This window comes from Borostomias antarcticus, assembly GCF_949987555.1.
Source record: "Borostomias antarcticus genome assembly, chromosome: 25".
NCBI lineage: Eukaryota > Metazoa > Chordata > Actinopteri > Stomiiformes > Stomiidae > Borostomias > Borostomias antarcticus.
In genome coordinates this window covers 9,640,456-9,666,562 of record NC_140258.1, presented here as the reverse complement: position 1 = coordinate 9,666,562, position 26,107 = coordinate 9,640,456, and the positions used below count along the sequence as shown (strand labels likewise).

General features: G+C 49.3%; 1 protein-coding gene across 1 annotated transcript in view; it reads left to right on the top strand.

Annotated features, from left to right (window-relative positions):
- The window catches only part of ndst2a (N-deacetylase/N-sulfotransferase (heparan glucosaminyl) 2a), a 100,849-nt gene that overhangs the window by 53,333 nt on the left and 21,409 nt on the right, over nt 1–26,107 (top strand). The window contains exon 3 of the mRNA XM_084458923.1: nt 9,186–9,260. The gene's annotated coding sequence lies outside the window, so the exon portion shown is untranslated. The remainder of the gene's footprint in view (nt 1–9,185; nt 9,261–26,107) is intronic.

Here is a 26,107-nt window from a genome sequence, read left to right as displayed (position 1 = left end):
GTGATGTCCTATATAAGCATCGCGTCGTGCTCTTCATGTGACCATAAGGTCTATACAGAAGCAAGCGACCCTAAAACCTTGGACACGTTTATGCATCTTATCTAGATAATTGTCCCTCGGAATGTTCCAGACGGCGAGACGTTTCACCGCTCGCTCATCAGCTCTCAATGTCATTCAGCTACACGGCAGCACCAGGCGCCACGATGCGCGGCTCCCTCGCCATGATTGCCTCGGGAACACGACGGCGTTTTGGACAGACGGAAGGATGAACCCGGCTGTCATACTCTGTGGTTCTGGAAGGGCTCTGTTAAAGCCGCTCAGTGGCGTTCAGAAGGATCCAGAAGTGTGAAGCTCACTCTCTCTCTCTCTCAGAGGCGTACTCGGTTTATACAGTAATGCGGCGCTAACGAACGACTGTCGGAGAGCGTCTTCCGCGTATCCCGGTTAGACGGCTGGTAGGTCCCAGCGCCGCGGGGCTTCTGGGTAAATGGGCGACCATTAACAGTGGATGAACTTCTATTTTTGAAGTATAATAGATAATGGTTGCTTAGATATAATTGGTTCCCTTCCGATGCTTGGGTTTCCATAATGTAGCTTAGCAGGCTGTCTGCTGTCTTTGAAGGGATGACGGAGTCGTTTTGTTGGTTCTCGGTGCTCCTCAGTCTTTGATATGCACACCTGCTCTCCACCCTGGGCTCTGGGCTTTGACCCTTGACCCCTGGGGGTGTCCACACAGGAAGTCCCTCCCACCATTGCCTCTCCCTGCCTGGAGGGCAACACCACGTCTGGACACACTTCCTCTACAGCCACCCGATATCACAGGCTCTCCCAACCCCACAGCACTCCTCCTCACTCTAAAACTAGGCTGTCTTTGAAACTGCTGGAGTCAGTGATGGAAGGACTACTCTTTCCTCTGAGGTTATAATTCAACTCTTATACACTTTGTTCTCCGCATTTGACCCATCATCCCCTGGGGGAGCGGTGAGCAGCAGCGGTGCCGCGCTCGGGAATCATTTGGTGATGTAGCCCCCCAATTCCAACCCTTGATGCTGAGTGCCAAGCAGGGAGGCAATGTGTCCCATTTTTTTTTGTCTTTGGTATGACTCGGCCGGGGATCGAACCCACAACCTCTCTGGGCGAACACTCTACCACTAGGCCACAGAGCTGGTATAAGTAGGGATGCACCGATGCATCGGCCGAACATCGGCATCGGCCTTGTTGACTGCCATCGGCCCATCAGCAAATAAAAACATTCACCGATGGTAGTGGCCGATGTTATGTCGCAACAATTATGGCTTTTTTTGTTGCAAAACGTAGCCTACCCAGCTGCAGATTCGGAGAAGATCTGTGACGTAACGCTGCAAACGCACGTGTAGTTTACTTTCAAATTAAAGTGAAATCAAAATCTGCGTTTTGGAACCAAAAACTTAATTTCTTTGTTTCCCTGGCACAAAAGGGGGAATAAAAAAATTAACATCGGCCATCGGCCGGATTGTTATTTTATTGTTATTTTAAACATTGGTATCGGTATCGGCATCGGCCCAGAATTTGGCAATCGGTGCATCCCTACACTGAACCAACTCCAGAGTCCCCAAGGGCCTTTGCACTGACATGGCCTCCATACTCTTATTATTGCGAGTCAGCCGCACAATTCCGTCTGAGGAAGGCTGTCTGGCTCTGGATCAATAGGCCTCAGTCTTCAAGGGGACAGAGGGAGAGAGAGTGCTCTCAAGGTCTGGCTCAAGGAGCCGTCATTAGTGGCTTTCCTTTGTAGATTAGCTTTCTTTATCTCTTCTTCCTTTATCTTCTCCTCTTTCTCGCTCGCTGTCTCCCACGCTTATTGTTGCTTTCTCTCTCTCTCTCTCTCTCTCTCTCTCTCTCTCTCACTGTTGGTCTCTCTTTCTGCCTCCCATCCCCTGAGCGAGATAGATGTGTGTGTGTCCATATATATGCCTGCGTTGTGGCTGTCAGAGCTAGAGTGGCATGTGTGCACCCATACTGGCCCAGTCGTGGCCTATAACAGTGGAGGGAGCAGCAAGGGGTTATGACATAATGGACTATTGGGGAAGTAGCTTGGGCGGAATGATGACAGTCAATAAAGGAAGACCCTGGGGTCGTGGGTTCAAAGGTCACCCATTGTCCCGGGCTGCTTGATGAAGACATCAGGGTTGTGTGGTGACAGGGTGAGTCTGGGGGCAGTGCCTGTTTTGTTTGGTATTGGACAGACTGTTCTTCAGATTGCTTCCATGGAAAACACCCAGCCTGGAATGGCACCGGGCGCTGTGTTTGAACACATGCACACGGAACATTTGATGGCAGCTTATTTAACTCGATTTCCAGGGCAAGAACAGCAACACAAGAACAACACTACAGGTTTCAACAGATGCCCCTTTAGAATTCACTGTTTGTGTCTGTGTGTGTGCGTGTGTGTGTAAGCTGCCAGAACATCTGTAGCTCTGGGAGCCTTTCCCCTGTGTGTGTGTGTCTCTCTCTCTCTCTCTCTCTCTCTCTCCCTCCCTCCTTCCCTTCATCCGTCTGTCCTCTCTTTTATAATTGAGAGGACGTGTGGAGGAGCTGGCAGTGTCTTCCAGAGACAGCCGCCATTAAAGTCCAAAGTCCTCCAAGTCACCCCTGCTCCAGTCACCCACCTGTCAACAAACGGCACGCAGCATCAGAGGACATTTTACAGCTAAAACTGCAACTCCACAACACACCCCCTCACATACTCAGTAACTTGCTAACACCATCCGTAAGCCTGTGATTGTAGGACTGTAGGACAAAAAGCACGTTCACACGCTCACCCACACACTTTCAGAAACACACACACACACACACACACACACACACACGGTGTACAGTTCACCATAAACTCAAAACACCCATTGTTTTTTTAATGTCCTGTGTAGCCCAGAGGTGTAGCAGCAGGCAGAGCGAGAGTGTAGCCTAGCTGTGGTGATGTCGGGTGGCTACTGTTGAGCCCTGCAGCTAAGACTTTTAAAGGCCAATTGCTCCAGTTGGCACCCAGCTGTTATCAAGTGGCCGTGTGTGTGTGTGTGTGTGTGTGTGTGTGTGTGTGTGTGTTAAGTTGTAAACTCAGCTCGGGCTCTCCAGAGCTGCAGATCTGCCAAGTGAGAGAGAGGAGATAGCCTCACTCCCCAGCCCCTCTCCTCAGCCCCCTCCCCAGCCCCCTCCCCAGCCTCTCTCCCCAGCCTCACTCCCCCAGCCCCCTCCCCAGCCCCCTCCTCAGCCTCTCTCCCCAGCCTCACTCCCCAGTCCCCTTCCCAGCCCCCTCCCCAGCCCCACTCCCCAGCCCCCTCCCCAGCCTCTCTCCCCAGCCCCTTCCCCAGCCTCACTCCCCAGCCTCACTCCCCAGCCCCCTCCCCAGCCTCTCTCCCCAGCCTCACTCCCCAGCCAACATTTATGTTCTCGCTCGTCTGGAATTCACTGAGAGCACATTCTCTACTCTTTAATGTTTCCTGTTCTTCATTTTACTTCTTCTTCTTCCCTCTGGGGGTTCCCCCCTCTCTCTTTCTCTTTCTCTCTCTCTCTCCCCCTCTCTCTTTCTCTCTCTCTCTCTCCCCCTCTCTCTTTCTCTGTCTCTCTCTCTTTCTCTCTCTCTCTCTCTCTCTCTCTCTCTGTCTCTCTGTTATTTTCTAGTCTTCCCCTTCCTATCTCTGTTTGCCTCATCTCTCCCTCCTTTCCAACTTCAGGTTAATATCTTTATGAACATACTTGAGGGAAGCAGAATGAACAAAACCCAAAAACAGGCTCCACCCCCAGACCTCACCAGACAGTACTGTGTTTTTGCATCGTGTGTGCCTTCTTGACAACTGTGCTCAGTAACAAATGCAAACAACTTCCAATAGTGTGTGACCTTTCGCATTTGCCTAAGTGTGTGTCCACTGTGATAATTGTGTGCTTACTGAGGCTTATATCTATATATTTTCCTCACTTTAGGCGCAAATCTAGGCCCGCCAGCTTTGATGGAGTCAGGGTTATGGATATTCTGACTGTTGCAGTTCTGCTTTTGACGATTTTGTCCCAGATGCTGAGCAGCAGGACTATTCAGGCTGGTTCCAGTCCTCTTTAGTTCTGCACACCCACTGTCACCAAAGAGACTCCAGCCCCCTCCCTGTTTGACACTTGACAATCGATTATGAGTGTTTTTCACACTTGCCTTTCTCCCGGTGCTGTAGACTGATAAGGATCGGACTTCCCAGACTATTAAATCCAAAAAATGGTAAACTGACTGAACTCACAGTGCAGATTATCAGTGGGGAAGGATAGAGCCGTGAGATTGGGTTTTAAACGGTAATCTTTGCTCTGCCTCCCTCCCTCCCTCGCCCTTCTACAGAGTGTGTGATAGAGAGTCAGTGAAAGGGTGAGTCATTCTTGGAGGACAAGACCAGGGCCAGCAGATTCCTTCATCATCCTCCTCCTCCTCCTGGCTGATGATTCCTTTCAGACAGCAGAGCTGTTGTCTGCTGCTGGAGACACACACACACACACACACACACACACACACACATACACACACACACACACACACAGTCTGAGTAAGGACAAGAAAGGGCTATTAGCTCTGGCTATTAAACGCAGACAGTAGTCGGGCTATGGTAGGATATGATTACTAGAATTGATCGCTCTGTTGCTCTCTCTCCCTGTCTCTCTCTCTCTGTCTGTCTGTCTGTCTGTCTCTCTCTCTCTCTCTCTCTCTCTCTCTCTCTCTGTCTCTCTCTCTCTCTCTCTCTCTCTCTCTCTGTCTCTCTCTCTCTCTGTCTCTCTCTCTCTCTCTGTCTCTCTCTCTCTCTGTCTCTCTCTCTGTCTCTCTCTCTCTCCCTGTCTCTCTCTCTCTCCCTCTCTCTCTCTCTCTCTCTCTGTCTCTCTCTCCCTCTGTCTCTCTCTCACTCATGTGCTTCCCAGTCATATTTCCGCCTTCTCTCCTCACAACACCCATCTTAGTCTTGCTCCCTTCATCTTTCGCCCTCTCCCTCTTTCTCCTGTGCGATGATAAGGGGTAAATAAGATTATGTGTGTGTGTGTCGCTCTGCTGATTGGCAGCTCTGTTGTGTGTCTCATATCCGGCCACCGCCACACAGCTAAATTAGAAACATCTTCCTCTAATAAAATGTCACACACAGACAGCTACATCTTAAAAAGTGTCTTCTCTACTGTGGCTCTGTAAACCCTTACCACACACACACACACACACACACACACACACACACACACATACCCTCCATCTTTGCCTCCTTTCATCAGTAATGAAAAATGGGTGTCTGGGAGGAAGGGCTTGGCTTGTGGACACCGCCGCCCCAACTGGCCCTAATAAATATCATCATTTTCTAATCTCTGCCGCTGTCACCGGGCGTTCAGCATCTGCCAGCCAGCAGATACACACATCTACCCCGCACACACACACACACTCACACACACACTCCTAAGGCAGCTCCCCGCTACTGTCGAGATGCTTTACCCATCCATTCTCCCACCGCCTGCTCCTGCTGGATGTGTGTGTGTGTGTGTGTGTGTCTGTGTGTCTGTGTGTGTGTGTGTACTCGCAAGGGAAGTCGATGGAAAACTCACTTTTCATGCTTTTTGATTTTCTGAGGCACCCTGCTGCTTCTGTCTGCGGGTATGGACTGTGTATCTGTGTACGTATTCAAGAGTCATTGTGTTTGTTGGGTGCAACTGCTTGTCAGTGAGTGTGGCTGTTATCCGTGTATGTGCGCGTGTGTGTGTGTGCGCGTGTGCGTGCGTGCGTGCGTGACGCATGCGACGATTGATCCAGTGCTGTTAAGGCCCTGGAATGTGATTAGCAGCCCAGGGGGTCCTCCCATCTCGTCTATAGGACTGCTCACATCAGACACACACCCACACACACATTACACAATCAATTAGTGGACTTGCGGCTGAACTAGATGGATGATAGACTCTCCAGCTTCCAGTCCCCCCCCCCCCCCTTCCTTCCCCCCCTCCCACACACACACACACACACACACACACACACACACAGACACACACACACACTCGATTGGTGGATGGATAAGAGAGAAAGAAAGAGGAAATAAGAGGGGAGGCGTGAAAGAGAGAGGGAGATGGTGGGCAGAGGGGAGGATAGGGTGAAAAGGCGAGAGGGGGGTGATGGAGGAGAGGGAGAGGGAGTGAGGGGCAGAGCGAGGTAGGGAGCTGTGACAGGGGGAAGGGGTTTAGCAGGGTGAGGGGGTCCTCTGCCTTCGGTGGTCTGGTGGTGTGTAGCAGCAGTTGGTATTCCTGTGCTACAGTAGCTTCATCTTTACGTGGTAGTTCAGTGTGCTGGATCGGGCGTGCGTGTTGTTGCTGGTGAGCAGCCAGCGAGGATAAACACAGGAGTTTGCAATAGCTGCACCTCCAGTATTAGCATAGCCACTGGGCGGGGAGGGCACTGCTCCCGCGGGGGGGTGTTGAAGTGTGTGTGTGTGTGTGTGTGTGTGTGTGTGTGTGTGTGCGCTCGTCTGAGTACTAGTTCAGATTTGCTCCCGCAGGGGGGTGTTGAAGTGTGTGTGTGTGTGTGTGTGCGCTCGTCTGAGTACTAGTTCGGATTCGCTTGAGATCAAGTGCCTGCTGAATGTGCCGAGTGTGTGCTTATGTGGGTACATGGGTTTTATGCCTGTTGTTATTTTAACAGTGGAAATGTAGGAAGTGTTTATGTGTCTGGTTGCTTTTGTGTGTGTGTGTGTGTGTGTGTGTGTGTGTGTGTGTGTGTGTGTGTGTGTGTGTGGTTGCGTGTGGTTGCGTGTGTCTTGTTGCACGTGTGTGTCTGGTTGCACGTGTGTTTGTGTGTCTGGTTGTGTGTGTGTGTGTGTGTGTGTGTCTGGCTGGTTGTGTGTGTGTGTGTGTCTGGCTGGTTGTGTGTGTCTGGTTGTGTGTGTGTGTGGTTGTGTGTGTGTGTGCGTGAGTGTTTGTCTGGTTCTGTGTGTGTGTCTGGTTGTGTGTGTGTGTATGTGTCTGGTTGTGTGTGTGCGCGTCTGGTTGTGTGTGTGTGTGTGTGCGTCTGGTTGTGTGTGTGTGTGTTTCTGCCCTCAGTTCTCTCCTTCACCAGGAGAGACGGCTGCCGTTGCTCTGAGCTCCATTAAACATTAAGAGGGGATTCTGGGTGGCAGAGGGAACAAAGTAGCCGTCATGTGCTCCTACTTCTCTCTCCACCTCCCCCAACCTGTCAGTCTCTCCCTCCCTACCTCCCTCTCTCCCTCCCTACCTCCCTCTCTCCCTCTCTCCCTCCCACTCCCTCCCTCCCTCCCATTCACTCACTCACTCACTCACTCACTCACTCACTCACTCACTCACTCACTCACTCACTCACTCACTCACTCACTATCCCTCTCATTCTCTCTTTCTCTCATTAACACACACACACAACTGCGCTCAGTAATGACATTCGTCTTTCTCTCTTAAATATTTTCTGAAAAATCAGATATATTTGATTATTGGTATTAGATAATTTTGCATACAAAATGATGCATACAATGGAACTGCTAGTACCAGTTCTAACCACAAGAGGGCGCTCACCTCCTATTGTCAAGAACAAGCACCAATGGAAATTTCGTGTCCTGTCTCTGTTCACGGGATTCAAGTATTCAATTGAGTTTTTCAATTTGATCCCTTTTGATTAGTGCTAGAAGCCATGCGAACTGCTTTGCAAATCATCTGATGACAGCTATGTGTTCACGTTAGCTTGCCATCTGAGTCACCGGTCAGCAGTTTAGTTTGAGTTGTAGCTACTGTTTGGCAAGTCACTCACTTAATATCTTTACTGCTACTTAACCAATACGTGACGGCAGCTTATCTTGCTGGCTCGTTAAGCCAAAGACTGCTAACTATCTCGTTGTTATCCATGATAAAAGGTGAGATCTAGATAGACTAGTTTACTAGCTAGTACCCACTAGGAGGAGCCAACGTTAATCGTTAGCGCGTTGTTACAGAAACATACACGTCTTGTCCAACAGTTCCCAATAATGAGGTTTCTCATGGTCATATAAACGCACTTTGTTGTAGAATTCCCAATCCTGCAGCATCTGACTAACAAGAACGTGCAGGCGTCATACAGCAGCCTCAGTCATACATGATGTCAGGCCAGATTGACAAATCCTGTCCTAATAAAAGATTGTCTGTTTTTAACAGATGAATGTGGTTCGCCGCAAGCGCCACAATACCTATAATATGGTGACGCCATGTTTCCAGTAGGACTGTGTTTACAAGCGCACAAGTTCTGCATGTCACTGCCCCATATTGGGAAGGACCGCCCTAAAGACCTTGGATTGGTTCTGCAATGCAGTTTTTTTTAAACTCTCTAATTGTTTCCACCCACATTTTAAGTGAGAAATCGGGATGCATGTCTTCAGTCACTAGTTGAGCAGAGTGTTTAGAGACTCGTGAGTCTAGACTAGTCCTGCTCCACACACACACACACACACACACACGCACGCGCGTGATGAGCACACCCTAGGCTATAGCCTGTAGCATAAGTCCAGGGCTATAAACCTCTAAAACTCTTTTTTTCTGGACATGTTATGCTATCAGGAGAATTTGCTAGCCTATAACTATGTATACTTTCCCTTGAAGATGCTTTTCATTTAGACACATTTAGATCCCCTGTAACCATCTCTCCACACACACACACACACACACACACACACACACACACACACACACAGAGCAGCCCATTTAAGCTGTATTTGACCATATTTGCTTGAAGTCTGCTGCTTCAGAGAGTGTTCGTGAACTTTGGTCTACTCTGATCTGGTCATGCCAGGTATTCCTGGCTTCACAGGGCTGGGGGGTCAACAAATGCGGACCCAAAGCTTTACATACTCCTGCCCCCCTCTACACTCCCTCTCTGTACCCCACTGGAGAGTGTGTGTGTGTGTGTGTGTGTGTGTGTGTGTGTGTGTGTGTGTGTGTGTGTGTGTGTGTGTGTGTGTGCGTGTGTGTGTGTGTGTGTGTGTTTGCAGTCCAGTGCTCTGGAGCAGACAGCTTCCTCAGTCACATACGTTCCTCCCAGCCAGGAAGAGCTAATATTTACCTCTGCGTCACTGTAGCCAACAGAGCTGTCAGCTGGCTGGCCTTGACCTCTCTCTCTCTCTCTCTCTCTCTCTCTCTCTCTCTCTCTCTCTCTCTCTCTCTCTCTCTCCTCTCTCTCATCACAGGTCTCCTGGGACAGACGGACAAACACACACACGGACAGACACGCTGGCAGGGGACACTTTGCACGGCATCAAGAGGTGAGAGACTTTCTTTGCTCGTGTTGGATTCTGGTTTAGGCGAGTGTGTGTGTGTGTTTGTCCCCTACCGTCCATGTCCCCGTCTCTTTTGTCTCTCTCTCATAGTCAGTGGTTTCCCCTTGTGTGTCCATCTCAGAAAGCACCAGCGTGGGTCTGGGTCAAACTGTGAAAAGGCACATGTTCCACATGGGTGTATTTCAACAATGGACTCAAACTGTCCTCTCGGAAATAACAGACCGCTGTCGTCCCCTGCCACCAAACGTGTCCATTAGTATTCATAGAAACAACATACATTAGCAAAACACAGCATATTTATTTGTCGTTGCGTTTCACATTTATTAAATTTCCGAGCACCCGTTGATGGGGAAACATTTAATTTAATGGTGTGACAAATGTGTTTTTCATCTTTGCGCATTGTACTCTGAAGGCTCTGTTTTTTTCTTCTACTCCTCGTGTGTCAAGTTTTACGTCTCGTGACACGAGAGGATATGTATACTGGGTATTATGGGATATACATGTGTAGTTCAGAGAGGATGTCTGTACTGTATGTGGGCTTTGTGTATATGTGTGTGTGTGTGTGTGCGTGTGTGCGTACTGCATTATAAATGCAGTGATACTGTATGTGGGCTTTGTGTGCTTGTGTGTGTGTGTGTGCGTGTGTCTCAGCCAAGGTCTTCTTAATCATGTTTTGGATGCGAGTGCCCTGCTGCTATTGAGAGGGAAAAGGAATTAAGGGCTTATGGATTTAGTGAGATGCTCAGTGGCACCGTTTAAAGATGGAGCCATCATTCGATTTGAGGTATTTTCTCTGCTTTATCTCCCCTTCCTCTGCCTGCCTGCGGTCTGTGTTGCTGTGCTCTCTCTCTCTCTCTCTCTCTCTCTCTCTCGCTCTCTCTCTCTCTCTCTCTCTCTCTCTCTCTCTCTCTCTCTCTCTCTCGCTTTCTCCCACTCTATGGCTGTATTCCACATGGAAGGCTCTACCCTTGAGGGTAACATAATCAGGGCCCTTTGTAATGGTCGTTTTCAAAGTGAACAGACAATGGGCTGTATTTCAAATCATAGGGCTCATCCCTACGCCCTTTGTTGTGAGCACTGTGAAGGGCATAGAGGGAGTAGGGTGTCAAAATAACGTTCGTTTGGAATGCCCTTTAATGTCACTGATGCTAACTTTTGGAGTGGGAAAGTGATTTGTCCTGAAATCAGGCTATAAGCCCAAAATGGCGGGGTCATCGGAGAATTTCACAATGTAATTGTGCATCACCTGTTTAAGCAGCTAAGTTTGACACAGCTGTAGCCGATTGGCTAATCATTGTTAGTTTTGCGTCCGACGTCCCTTTCACATCTCAGCCAAGCTGATGATCAGCTGGACTGGGGTTCCATCTCTCATTGCTAACCAGCAGCTTGGCCAACTTGGGCTAATGATAGTTAGCTAACTACATCGAAAATCCGTCAAACTGAATAATTACCACACACATAACACAAAACTGCCGATAGCTAGTTCAATCATGATGTAACTAAGACATCTGCTAATTGGCTTCCCACCGACAGATTTGGCTACAATATCCGCGAACCTTTAAGATAGGTTGCCAAATTACTGTCACAGAGACGTCACAAAGAGGGGAGGGGAGGGTGCCTCAGTCGGTTGTGATTAGCCTTGTGTCACCAGGCTGTCCTCGGTGGAGGCTGGTTTCTATTCAACCCATTTCCGGGCGAGAGCCCCCTGTCCGGTCTGTAGAGTCCCCCTGCTAATATCCGCCTTCCTCTTTTGTGCCGCAGTGTTATCATTTGTTCCCCAAAGATAGATTGCTGTGAGAAGAAAACATGGACATACCAGACAAAGTATTCCAAGAAGTTATTGAAGAAACTTGTCTGATCCATAAGATAATATCTTTGAAGCCACTTCTGCATCTTTGCCTCAGAAATTTTATTGGCGAAAGATGTTCTTGCGTGCCTGCTGACTGGCTTCGGAAAAAGCCAAATATTTAAAAATGGCCCAACGGGACGCAATCCAGCTGTTGAACTCATTCATTCATTATATTGTCTTATTATTGTATTGACTTTTGTACTACACTATACAACAACTGGCTCTGTACAACTGTACTTGAATGTTAATTGCACTGCCTATATCAAGGACACAGTCACCCATGATTGGATGGGATATGTAGATGAGGATCAAACTGATAGAATTGACAGACAGCAAAACTATGGATGGCAAATTCCGTTTGGGAACCTTGGCTAACTGGGAACTAATTAGTGTTGATAAGTTACTGTACGGACAAGCAATGACAAGAATGTCAATGTACCTGTAGGCTACCTGTACTGGTTATATATGACATATATATGACTTTTCTATTTCTATTCTGTGTACATTTGTCTTTTATGAGCTGGGGTGGACAGCCAATCTCCCAAAGGGGATTAATAAAGCAAAAACTCAATTCAACATTTCACATTGTTATCTACTACACAATGTCCCGTTGTAATCTGCTTATTAACAACAAAGACATTAATATAAATAATGAATATAAAACAACACATATAAAAGAGAAAAAACAATACAATTATCTCTCTTGCTCCCACTCTCTCTCTGTATTTTGAAGGGTGTTTCTATGTAAACGCATGCTTTTTTTCTTTGTCCATCTATGTCTGTCTGTGTGGCTGCATGTGTATTGTTGATTGTATATGCGTATGTGTTCTTGTATATATGTCTGTGGTACACGGTGTTTCAGATAGTGTCTTTCCTGTGTGTGTGTGTGTGTGTGTGTGTGTGTGTGTGTATCCAGACGTTTGCAGTAGCAACAGCGGCGTGCGATTAGCATGCTGTCCACTCTGTGGAAGACAAACAGCCCTCTGTCAGCCTGTAAAAACAAGCGTCCTTCCTCTTTGATGTGCTCCCTCTCCCTAACTGCTTTTATCTACCCAGAGAACACCACGCGCCGGCCTGCATCTATCTCTATTAATACCCAAGTACCTGATCAGCCTGTTGCTGTCGTTGCTGTGTGTGTGTGTGTGTGTGTGTGTGTGTGTGTGTGTGTCTTTGTGTGTGTGTGTGTGTGTGTGTGTGTGTGTGTGTGTGTGTGTGTGTGTGTGTGTTGCAGTATAAAATATGTCTTCATAATGAGAGTAGCAGTCCTCAGACTTGACCCTGCCCCCTGGCTGTACCAACATATTTCATGAACCCACTCACCTGCTCTACAGCGAAAGATCAATAATATGAAAACATCCATCCATTAAAGACTTCTTGTATGTTAATTGTTCCCGACACCCCAGCAATCACCCCTTGACCCTCACCAAAAAGGACCTCAAAATAGCCCACACCCAGGCCGGAGATTTCTGTGTTCTGCTGCTTAAGTGATTGATGTGTCACGTGCCAATCAGAGGGCTGTCGTGTTTGCGTCCGCTCACACAAAATGTGATCAGAGATGAACACAGGAGGGAGTTGGGCGTCTCTCTTCATCCGTGAAGGTCACTGGTGCTGCTCTGTGGGAAGGTTAGATCTACTGCCCTGAGCTGTAACCAGTCACACTGTCATACACACACATACTACAAAATTGACAAAACAAAAAATGAGTATGCTCACACACACACACACACACAAATAAACACTTGATAACACAAAGTACATAGGTACAGGGCAGAGTGGGACACAAATTCAGCCCAGGATGATCAGACGCACCGGCCCAAAACACTGACCCACCCTTGTAGCCAACAGAGAAATTGTACCTCTATATGGCCGTACACACACTCACTGACGTTCACACACACCTGCTCAGATATTCAATGCCATGTGGTCCAACCCCAAATATTCTACTATGCATTAATATGATGGAATCAGCAATAGTGATGTCAGGATACTCTGAAGAGCATCATTACATATATGTAAAATAATGATTTAGTGCATAGCCTCATAAACATTATTCTAAAACCTTGTCTGTAAGAATCTGTCTCTGTATCTGTCTGTTCCATCTTTGTTGTTGTACATACATACTTTAGGGGTTGTTGACGGTGGTGCCCTGTATGGGAAAAATCGATCTGTATCCTGAAGCCGGGAAGATCAAACCTCACTTCATCCCTCTGCCTTTCTCTGGATTCTGGTTCCCCTGTGGGTTAGGGTTAGGGTCAGGGTCAGGGTTAGGGTTAGGGTTAGTCCTAAACTGGACTCTGTATCGCTTTCTCTGTCCTCAGGATCAACTGCATAAGAACATCAGCAATTAATTAGATTAACAATCAATATCAACATTGGGAAAGGAACAGTATGTCTAATCCAGGCCATCAAATAATTGCAATTATTGAATTGTCAACAAACGTCTGTGTGCATACGAGTGGTGAGGTTTCATCATTTTGGAGGCTGGAAAGTCAGCATCACCACCGGCATTGGTCCAAAATCCCTATGGGAAAAATGAATGGGATCCGAGAAAAACAGTGAAAATAAGGTCTGTGGTCTCCATCCAAGCGCGTTGGAAGGGATTGTGTATTTCTGTTCTGTTCTGGGTCTGTGTATACCTGGATGATGGAGCTGACCTTTGTGTGTGTTTTGTTCTTGTTTGTGTATAAGTCTTCCTTGTCCGCCCCTCTCCCCTGGTACCTTAGCGGTTCAGTGTACTGTGGTGCTGTTTGAAGCAGCCCCCTGAGTGGACCAGCCCAGAAGCACTTCTCCTGTGTGTGTGGTCTCTTTCCCAGCCCTGGCTGTGTGTGTGTGTGTGTGTGCGTGTGTGTGTGTGTGTGTGTGTGTGTGTGGTGTTCCCAGAGGAAGGCTATGCCCCCTGAACCATGGCAGCCCCCCAGTAGTGGCAGCCCCTACGCTCTAATTAAGACAGCTTCCTGTGGCTAGCTCCTTCATGCAGATACAGCCTGCTTATACATACACACACACACACACACACACCCTGATCTACAGCACAGAGATAGGATGCACGCACACACACACACGCATATCAATCACGCACACCACACCACACGCATTAGTCACACGTGCGCACACACACACACTCACACAAACACCATGCCCAGACAGCCATCCAACCATCACTCATCCTTAGCTTGCACCCCATCAACAAAAGCATCCTCCTCAACAACAAAACCCCAGAGTGAATCACTCTCTGTTTGTGTATCAATGTGCGTGCATCCTCTTCACTGCATTTGTGTTCCTCTCTTCTAGTGTGTGTGTGGGTGGGTGTGCGTGCATGTGTGTGTGTGCGCGTGCCACTCTCTGCCTGGCCTTGTGCTTGTGGGGTCCTCCAGGACTTTTGTCTGCATGCTAGAATTGATTGGGTAATGAATTGAGAAACGCTGGCATGAGGTTGAAGAGACAGAGGAGAAAAGGGAGTCTCTCTCTCTCTCTCTCTCTCTCTCTCTCTCCCTCTCCCTCTCCCTCTCCCTCTCCCTCTCCCTCTCCCTCTCCCTCTCCCTCTCCCTCTCTGATGAAAGATAGAGAGTGAGCAACAGAAAAGATAGCCAGGGAGTGATTGTGCCAAAGAAATTTTAATTGGGGGGAGAGGAATTCTAGTTTTGGGAGGGATGGATAGGAGTGCCTCAAACGAAGCCAAGGAGAAGAAAACATAGTGAAAGGGAGAGACACAAACACACACACTCTCACACAACCATGCACACACACACACACACACACACAGACACACATTCTAGTTATATGTAGACAGCTTGAGCGATTGATTGGCTGTCTGACCATCAGACCATTAATGTAGTGTAGCGAGGAGAGCGGAAGCCGTGAGCCGTGAACAGAGCGTGAGTGTGAGGACCCTGTAGGGGGGCAGGGGGGGGGGGATCAGCAGGGGGGGGGTTTTGGATGCGAGCGCTCCTCGCCTCTAACGCCTCTAGGTGTGAGACATGGGAGGATAGTGGGTGTATTCTACTTTACACTTGCCTGGACAAGGAGACTGTGTGTGTGTGTGTGTGTGTGTGTGTGTGTGTGTGTGTGTGTGTGTGTGTGTGTGTGAGTGTGTGTGTGTGTGTGTGAGAGTGTGAGGGGGGGGGTTGGGGGTGCGCTAGCTGCACGCCTTGGAAAACAGCGGGGCCACTATCTCCAATTAAAAAGCTCCCAGCCACCTCTGTGAGCTGCAGCAGTGGTGACAGAGCCAGAGGTGATCGATCGCGTAGGCGGACGGGGTGACTGGCCCGAATCTGCCACCCCCCCCCCCTCCCCAAGCTGGATCCCCGAGAGACTCACTGTCCTTTACCCCAGGACCAGATAACCCTCTCCCTTACTCACCAGACCACCCCTCCTCCTCTCCCTCACAAACGCACACACAGCTGTAGCGATAGCAGTAAGTAAGTAAGTAAACTTTATTTATATAGCGCCTTTCACAGCACGAATGCACAAAGCGCTTCACAATACAAATAACACATAAAGAGGAAGAAAGAGCGACATACAAAAAACAAAGCAGCCAGCCTCGACAAGCAGCCATACAATCAGGCGCGGCCAATATCCTGACAGCACTGTACTGTAATGAGAGCATTATTAGCAGGATTAGCCAGCCACAGTGCATTCACTTTAGAAGAAGGCTATAGATTGTGTGTGTGTGCGCAGTATATCAGTTTTTTGTACATTCGCCAGCCAGGAGAGCGGTGTCACTAAAGGTCCTTTCACACTAGACCGCTGCGGTCTGGATGGACTGGATTTTCATCGATCCACATCCGAGGACGTGGCCTCGCGTAACCATCCCGATCTCGCAAAAGCTCACATTCTGTTTCTCTACACGGATCAGTCTGGCAACGCTCGGGACAAATCCCTTTTGCCTACAGTCTGCGTCCTGTTTAGGTGGTCGTCATAATGGCGTCGCCCTTGTGGAGGCGGGTGTTGCCGCCTCAAAGCAGCACATGAGGAAACACGTCGGAGGAAAATGTTTTCGCTAAAAACGTCTCGGCTCTTTGACCCAACTGCGTTCGGAAGCGCCGCCAGCAAACATTAGTCGGTACAGCGGGTTGATCCGATCGCCTGCTAATAACTTTGATCAACACCTATTGGTACCGGCTCTAGCATAAACAGCGCACGGCCGCATGGCCAGGCGGACCTGTGGAGAGGACCAGCATGTGAGCTCTGTGGACCAGCATCCTTCTGGCCTTCACACCAGCATCCTTCTCACCTTCACACTAGCATCCTTCTGGCCTTCACACTAGCATCCTTCTGGCCTTCACACCTGCATCCTTCTGGCCTTCACACCAGCATCCTTCTGGCCTTCACACCAGCATCCTTCTGGCCTTCACACCAGCATCCTTCTGGCCTTCACACCAGCATCCTTCTGGCCTTCACACTAGCATCCTTCTGGCTTTCACACCAGCATCCTTCTGGCCTTCACACTAGCCTCCTTCTGGCCTTCACACCAGCATCCTTCAGCGCTTCACACCAGCATCCTTCTGGCCTTCACACCAGCATCCTTCTGGCCTTCACACCAGCATCCTTCTGGCCTTCACACTAGGGCTGTAGGATTGTATCGATACAACGATGCATCGCGGTACGTAGTCTCGCGATACTGTATCGATCTTTCAGCCCGGAGTATCGATACAGCCGGGCGCTGTAAAAAATTAAAAAAATAAAATAATAATAATTATTTTTTATTTTTTATTTTTTTATTTACATTTTTAAATCCAGTTTAAAAAGCATATTCTACAATATTAAGTTAAAAAAGCATACATATAAATAATTTTGAAAAACCATAAATACTACAATGTTGACAGTTTAAAAAGCATGGATATCAAATGTAAAATATTTATTAGCTAGCTCTCTGTCCAGTCATTGAGTTTGAGTTATCTATATAGTGCATTTGAGCCATTCAGTTTTCAGTCTTGAACACTTAAAATCTTTCAGTAAATGATGTGTGTATCGCAATACGTATCGTATCGTATTGTATCGTGACCTCTGTATCGTGATACGTATCGAATCGTGACCTGTGTATCGTGATGCGTATCGTATCGCGAAATCCAAGATGATATACAGCCCTACTTCACACTAGCATCCTCCTGGCCTTCACACCAGCATCCTCATCAGGAACAGAGAACATATGGAGGGTGATATTGTTCCCAAGGGGGGATGCCCTCTCTCTCTCTCTCTCTCTCTCTCTCTCTCTCTCTCTCTCTCTCTCTCTCCTTCGCTGTATGTTGCTGCAGCTGCTGTCTCCATCCTGACTGGACTGGCAGCACAGTGCTTCAGTCACACAGATACGCTCCTCAGGCCATGTTGGCTCTGTTTGCTTCTGATCTGAGGTCAGGCCTAATGTCCCCTTCATAATGATCCATAATACCCAGAGCCTGTGTGCAGTGGTTAAGATCAGATTAATAAGATGAGTCGAGAAAGGCAGGAGCAAAAGAGAGAGAGAAAGACAGAGAGAGAGACAGAGAGGGGAGAGACAGACGGAGAGAGAGAGACAGAGAGAGAGACAGAGAGGGGAGAGACAGACGGAGAGAGAGAGACAGAGAGAGAAGAACAGACATGATAAACCAGGCATGAAGTGATGGCCGCCCTCGTCTATCTCTGTGTGTGCTGCTGTGACAGAGACCCCTGTGTGTGTGTGTGTGTGTGTGTGTGTCCTGTGTACACTTGTTTGCGTGTGTGACTGCACGTGAAGTGCGTGCACGCATGTTTGCCCAGACAATGCATCACAAATGCAAAACACAAACCAAATGACACGCCATGCTGCACGCAAACCCACTCTATCAATCTACTGACACTGATTGCGATACATTCATTTTAATGCAGTTTGCCAGTACACACTCTTTACATGCAGTAAGCAGGCCCACACACTCGACCTTGTGCGCACAATTCAATCACCGAGCACGCACACATAAATGTGATACAGGCTACAAATACACCACTGATTGCATTACTGTCATGCTGTCATGTGCAGATTAACTTCCCGTATGCAGTTCACACACACACACGCACACACACACACACACACACACACACACACACACACATACATACGAGTGGAGAGAGAGGAGCAGGCTGTATAGTTTGGAGGGCTGAGGTGTAGGGGGAGTGTGGAGTCCTTGTATCTCTTTGACCTCCTGGAGGAAGCACAGCCAGAGGCAGATTATCGATCCTGACACCTGCTTGCGCCTGGGGGGCCGGGGGTCTGTGGCTGCTGTCCCCTTCCTCCCATGATCCCCAGTGGGGGTGGGGGGTCAGCCCCTCCCTCCTATGGCAGTCGTAAATCACTTTCTGCGGCCCTGCTGTCTTCCAGGTCGCTGCTCCACCCCCCTCAACACACACACATACACACACACACACACACACACACACACATACACCATTAAGAGATATGTTGGTGCTCACACATACAATGTGCATACCCTGCATATAGAGGCGCACAGAGATCGTCAAATTGACAGAGTATAACAGAGCATTGATCCCAGGAGGAGAATCTTACCCTATACACAGTATATCCTATACAAGAGGAGAAACCCAAGTGCTTAGAGCACAAATATAGTGTGCTTCCTTACACACACACATTCACACATGTACATGAAAAGGGACTTTAAATGGCAAATAAATGTATTTGTGCATAACATATTTGTGAGCGTATGGACAGTCTCCACCTCTCTCGCTAGGTCGTCTTCGGACCACCGGTTACACTTCAAACAGAGCAAGCACCACACACACACACACACACACACACACACACACACACACACACACACACACACACACACATTCACAAAGTGTTGACTCGGACACTTTTCCCCCCCAGATTAATGCCTTGGCCTGCTCTCGGAAAACCACAGTCCTTCCTCTGTAATGGCTGCCAGACCAACACACACACAAACATACACACACTCACCTCACCTCAGCTCACCCTTATGCCAAGGTCAATGGCCACACACCAGCACTCTCTATGCCAACACCCACTCCCACCCAGCCAGTCCGCCGTGCCTCTGCCGTTTAGTGATCCCACCCTTCTCAGTCAAGGAGATGACATGACCCGGCCTATTTGTTATTTTGTTTCTTTTTATTAACATTATTATTTAACGTTTAACATTTATTTAAAGAACTCATTGAGATTTAAAATCTCCTTTTCAAGAGAGACATGGACAAGAGGACAGCCTACATTTAAGTTGCATACTTAAGCAAACAATATCAAACATTTAAAAGTCAGTTTTTGAGATGCATAGCATAACAAATTAGATACATAGACAATTTCCAATACTTTCACGTTCCAAGTCTTTAAGTTATTCATCTGGCCATCCCCCTTTTCTGCTTCAAGGGCGGTTATTACATTTCTTTACATTTCCCTGTGTTTGTGTGTGCGTCTGTACAGAATATATTTTATATCCCGGGGCCAGGTCTTGATGTTAGCCCCAGGGCTGGAGTGAATGTGGCAGCTAACATTAGCCAGTCGAAGGCTAGAGGAGCAGCGGCTGCTCCCACTACAGTACCGCCGCAAGTCAGGGTCACGCCGTGATGTCATCAACCATCAACGCCTGTCAGACTGGTAGTCGTCATGGTAATCCTCTCCCTCCATTCCTTATTTCCAACTTCCTAATAAGGGTTGACACAACCACGCAAGCTCCACACCTGCCTGCCCCCCCTCACACACACACACACACACACACCATACACCAAACAAACACCACCATTCACACGTGCGCTTTATCTCACTCTCTCTCACAAGCACACAAACACGCGCTGGGTGGCCCCGTGCGGCCGGGGCCGACCATGCAGATGCAGCGGGTTTATAAAATAAACTCCTGTGGCGTTGGCCGGCATGTGGGAATGGAACGCGGCTGGCAGAGGCAGCATCCCACGGAGGTACCCCAGGCCTCTCCAGCGCGTAGACCCGCCCCAGGCCTCTCCAGCGCGTAGACCCGCCCCGCCCCTGCCAGCCCTGGATCTACCTCGGCGCTGATCCCTGTCACGGCTGCTTTCTCAGCTGGTCGCGGGTTTAAGTCAGTCTCTCTTCTCGGATCACGCTGCGGCCCGTCATCTCTCTCTCTCTCCCGTCATCTCTCTCTCTCTCTCTCTCTCTCTCCCTCCTGTCCTCTTCTCCTGGCCAGATGGACTCTATTCTCTCCATTCCGCTCCCCCTGGCTTACGGGACACAAAGTCGCATTTTTAAACCCTTTCACACTAGGACTTTCTTGGTCTGTTTCTTCTATCTCTCTCTCTTGCAAAATGTCTCTCCACACTTTCTTGCTGTCTTTCTACTTCATTAACTCTGTAATCTCTCTCCACCCCTCTCTCGCCCCCTCTCTCCATCCCTATCTCTGCCCCTACGTTCCGCTGTGCTGTGTTTGGATGCTGTACCCCTCCACCGGGATGTCACCAGGGGGCTGCCAAGGGGTCGGTGACACCTTTCCCTCCTGGCCTGCCTGCCAACGTCAAAGCTGCCACCGGTGGTCTCTCTCTCTCTCTCTCTCTCTCTCTCCCCCCCGCCCCAGAATATCAGAGCTGTGCCACGCCACAGCACGGCGGCCGGGTGTAGTAATGAAGTGCCATCTCTAATCTTTAAATATTTATTCTGCTTTAATGAGGCAGATTATCTTTGAAGAGCTTTTCTCTCTGGGAGACCAATGATGGAGGGAGGGAGTCTTCGCCTTTTATCTCTCCCTCTCTTTTTATCCCGCTCCCTCTTTCCCTTCCTCTGTCTGTCTTTCTCCCTCCCTGTCTCACCAGAAGCCCCCTCATTCCTCCTGTCAGGACCCTGGGGGTATTTATGGCTCTTCCCTGGGTCTGCCAAATTCATACCTGTCAGTGTTGAGTATTTCTCTCGCTTTAAAGGATAAGGACTGAATTTCATGTTTAGCCCTATTCCTGGCTTCCCTGACATATATCTAACTAGTACAGGATAAAAATATTTCTGTTTTGTGAGTTCTGTGTCAATAACGTTGGCACGCGCACCCTGGCTCGTTGCTAGCTATGGGCACACTCGAAAAACTCTAAAAAGTATGATTTACGTGGATTTCAAGTTCAGGAATTACATGGTTTATGCTTACCAAGCTCTGAAGTCATCCTGTAAACACCATAGGTCCTTTCGCCTCTGCATTTCTAAACAACAGTAACTTGTAAACAGTACTAATTTCACAGAACATACAACAGCCATCCCTTCACGCTGTAAACCTCTGCGAAATTCGGATTCGGATGAATATTTGAACCTGTACTAGTCAGATACATGCCAGGGAAGCCAGGAATAGGGCTAAACATGAAATTCAGTGTCCATATCCTTTAACTGTACTTGCTGTAACTTAACAGGAATAGTCAATGGCGGATTTAAAATACATGCATCTAAATGCATAGAAATGATAAAGAAGTGGCCATACAGGGTTTCCGAGCCATGTGTCACCAGACAGTCAACAGCAGCAGCGCTACTACACTCCTTTTAATACCCTGTGAATGAAGAAAGAGTTTATTGTGATAGGAGTGTTATGCACACAGCAGTAGGCAACAGGAGTGTGTGTTATGATCCCCAGTCAGAATCCCCCTCTCTGGTGGGTTAGCTCAGCTTGGTAGGAGCTCTGTGTATCAACTGATGACTGCGGCTCATTTATTAACTGGCAGTTTCAGTCAGTTTGATTTAGAATCATACTATTGTGTCTTAAGAAAAACAAAACAAAAAAACTACAGATTGCTTTGGTTAAAGTTGAACGAGGTGTCATATCACTGCATTGTTAAAAGCTTAATAGCCAATTCAAGAGTAATGGGGGATAAACTATATCCATGATGGCGTAGAGGTTTATCTGAGTCGAAGACACCCTACTGAAGCCTGCACGCATCTCCCTCCCCTATCCTCATATGAAATCATAACAATAAACGAATGAATAAAAAATCACTCATGCTACTGATGTCACGTATAGGAGCAGCTGCGCTTAAGTTTTGAAATGAATGATGGAATGTTCACTTAGAGCGGTGGCAGTTGGGGATTTGAAAATATCCACACATTTTGCAACCTATTGCGACTCCTAAAATGTTCAAAGGCAGCTGAGAGGTCCAGGAGGATGAGTATGCTGATATGGCCGGAGTCTGCAGCGATGAGGAGGTCATTTGTGATCTTGATGAGGGCGGTCTTAGTGCTGTGATGTTTTCTGTGGGCAGATTGTAGGGTTTTATAGAGCTCATGGTTGGATATGTGCTGATGGAGTTGGGTGGCGACTGCTCTTTCCAGACATCAACTGGGCTGGGGAGAGCTACTAGTTACTCGTTCATTCGTCTCACCAAACAAGGATGTTTGAGGTCACTCGAAAACAAGGAACAAAAAAACCCTGGATGTGCAGCAAATACAACTGACCTCTCTTCTGTCTCGTTTCATGTTGGCTGGCGGTGTACTTTGCTGGGCGGCTGGAGTGACCTCCCTAGAGGAGGTCAGGAAGGTGGAAAGACGGATGGTAGGGAAGGGAGGGACGGGGGGTGGAGAGGGGCGCAGGGCCAGGGTGCTGCCGCCTCCCAGAATTTCGACTGTCAGCAGCATTCTCCAGTCGGGACCTTTTCAGGGCCGCTGACCCCTGTGGGGGGGGGGGGGGGGTTGGTGAAGAGGAGGAGGGATGGTAGAGGACTTGATGTTTTTCTTTTTTCCCCATTGTCTTTGCCTGTCTGCTTTTTGGTTCATGGAGCAAACACAGCGCCTGTCCGAACCCCTCTGGGTGTCTAGAGTGGACGGTCTGCGGACGCTGTATCTGACCCAATGTCAACAGGGCTCCAGAGATCTGCGTCAATCGACCAGCAATCAGGAGTCATTTCTTCTGGCTGGGCGAATTACTCACGCATGAGTAACTACTCTCAATGGAAGTGATTGGACTAGGCCTGTAACCACATTGAATTACTGCTACATTATAGTATTTCTCTGTGAAATGCAGCTGAAGATAGAATCGACTATTGGTGTCATTGGGTAAAGCGTCAAAAGAGTGTCAGAAGAGTCAACACACCTAATGGCCAGACTCATCTTTTCTGAGACCTCACTCTCACAGCTTCCAAGCTCTCTCCAGCTATGGTCTTTCATAAGCAGTGTCCAGGGTCAAAGTTCACCTCAGACCTGCCATGATGCCTCAGTAGAAGCAGACACACACACACACATACCTGTGGCTGAGTAAGTAAGCTTCAAGGGAACACACTCAGGCACTGTTTGTGTTACTGCGGGTCTAACTCCCCCTGCTGGAGGGATGAAGGAATCATACCCGCTTACTCACTGATCAGACTCAACTGGATGAAGTTGGTCTAACAAGCTGATCTATGGTCAGATTCTGTACCTAACAACGGTGAAGATTAGAGGAGCTTGCGCTGATCCCAGACCTGTTGCCTGTGGGTAGTTTGTGTCCTGAGGGACTGAACAAAGCTGTAGAATGCAGCCCTGCCCTCTGGTATGGGCTCAGGGTCAGAGGTCACTGGGATGGTGTAGATAGGATACATGCTGGTCCTGGGGGGAAGGTGAGGGTCGGGCTAAAGGGCACAGCCAGGTGCTCGCTGCCTTGACATAGCTGAACACAGCGGCCGGTGCCCTCTTGAGAGTTTAAATGGTGTGTGTGTTTGTGATTTGTACCCGTTAGCATAAATGTCGTAGATTATTGCTCAGCCTCACATCGAACACAGAAGAAAGAGACACGGAATGGAATTTGCCAATACATAAATGTGTCAACAACAGAGCAACAGGGCTCTCTATGTTCCCAGAGACTGTTTGCTAGAGATTAAGATTTCCTTCATGTCTGTTTGATATTTGCCGTTCCACGGAACATCAACATAGTCAAGATGTTGTAGAATTGAAATGAGGGTTTTAGAGGGAGAGAGAAAGAGAGAAGGATGGATAATTATTTCAGCGAGGACGATATAGAAGTGAGCACACGCACATCTGTGTGGTACAGATGGTGGGCGCACGTTCAGAGAGGGCTTGTTAAATAGTTTGTCCCTGATGTGCACGGACACGCCTGTGTGCCTTTGAACAATGTTTTTGTGTGCCTATCTGTTTATCTGCTGATCTAGGATTTACAGTATCAAAGCAAGTGTTTGTGAGTCCATTTGATCCGTCTCTCCACCCTCCTTTCCTTCCCCATCCTTCTCCCTCCCATTCTGAACACACCCTCCCCAATTCTGACTCCTAGTGTGGTTAAAGTCTGCCTTCCTTAGGAGGTAGGAGACCAGGCCAGAGGTAGGAGACGAGGGCCAGAGGTAAGAGACCAGGCCAGAGGTAGGAGACCAGGCCAGGGGTAGGAGACCAGGCCAGGGGTAGGAGACCAGGGTCAGAGGTAGGAGACCAGGCCAGGGGTAGGAGACCAGGAGACCAGGCCAGAGGTAGGAGACCAGGCCAGAGGTAGGAGACCAGGGCCAGAGGTAGGAGACCAGGCCAGGGGTAGGAGACCAGGGCCAGAGGTAGGAGACCAGGCCAGAGGTAGGAGACCAGGGTCAGGGGTAGGAGACCAGGGTCAGAGGTAGGAGACCAGGCCAGAGGTAGGAGACCAGGCCAGAGGTAGGAGACCAGGGCCAGAGGTAGGAGACCAGGCCAGAGGTAGGAGACCAGGCCAGAGGTAGGAGACCAGGCCAGAGGTAGGAGACCAGGCCAGAGGTAGGAGACCAGGCCAGAGGTAGGAGACCAGGCCAGAGGTAGGAGACCAGGCCAGAGGTAGGAGACCAGGCCAGAGGTAGGAGACCAGGCCAGAGGTAGGAGACCAGGCCAGAGGTAGGAGACCAGGCCAGGGTTAGGAGACCAGGGCCAGAGGTAGGAGACCAGGCCAGAGGTAGGAGACCAGGCCAGAGGTAGGAGACCAGGGCCAGAGGTAGGAGACCAGGTCAGAGGTAGGAGACCAGGTCAGAGGTAGGAGACCAGACCAGAGGTAGGAGACCAGGCCAGGGGTAGGACACCAGGGCCAGAGGTAAGAGACCAGGCCAGAGGTAGGAGACCAGGCCAGAGGTAGGAGACCAGGCCAGAGGTAGGAGACCAGGCCAGAGGTAGGAGACCAGACCAGAGGTAGGAGACCAGACTAGAGGTAGGAGACCAGACTAGAGGTAGGAGACCAGGTCAGAGGTAAGAGACCAGGCCAGAGGTAGGAGACCAGGCCAGGGGTAGGAGACCAGGCCAGAGGTAGGAGACCAGGCCAGGGGTAGGAGACCAGGCCAGAGGTAGGAGACCAGGCCAGAGGTAGGAGGCCAGGTCAGAGGTAGGAGACCAGGGTCAGTGGTAGGAGACCAGGGTCAGAGGTAGGAGACCAGGCCAGGGGTAGGAGACCAGTCCAGGGGTAGGAGACCAGGTCAGGGGTAGGAGACCAGTCCAGGGGTAGGAGACCAGGTCAGAGGTAGGAGACCAGGTCAGAGGTAGGAGACCAGTCCAGAGGTAGGAGACCAGGGTCAGGGGTAGGAGACCAGGTCAGGGATAGGAGACCAGGGTCAGAGGTAGGAGACCAGGCCAGGGGTAGGAGACCAGGCCAGAGGTAGGAGACCAGGCCAGGGGTAGGAGACCAGGCCAGAGGTAGGAGACCATGCCAGAGGTAGGAGACCAGGCCAGAGGTAGGAGACCAGGCCAGAGGTAGGAGACCAGGTCAGAGGTAGGAGACCAGGCCAGAGGTAGGAGACCAGGCCAGGGGTAGGAGACCAGGGTCAGAGGTAGGAGACCAGTCCAGAGGTAGGAGACCAGGCCAGAGGTAGGAGACCAGGCCAGAGGTAGGAGACCAGGTCAGAGGTAGGAGACCAGGCCAGAGGTAGGAGACCAGGCCAGAGGTAGGAGACCAGGCCAGAGGTAGGAGACTAAGGTCAGAGGTAAGAGACCAGGGTCAGAGGTAAGAGACCAGGGTCAGAGGTAGGAGACCAGGTCAGAGGTAGGAGACCAGACCAGAGGTAGGAGACCAGTCCAGAGGTAGGAGACCAGACCAGAGGTAGGAGACCAGGTCAGAGGTAAGAGACCAGGGTCAGAGGTAGGAGACCA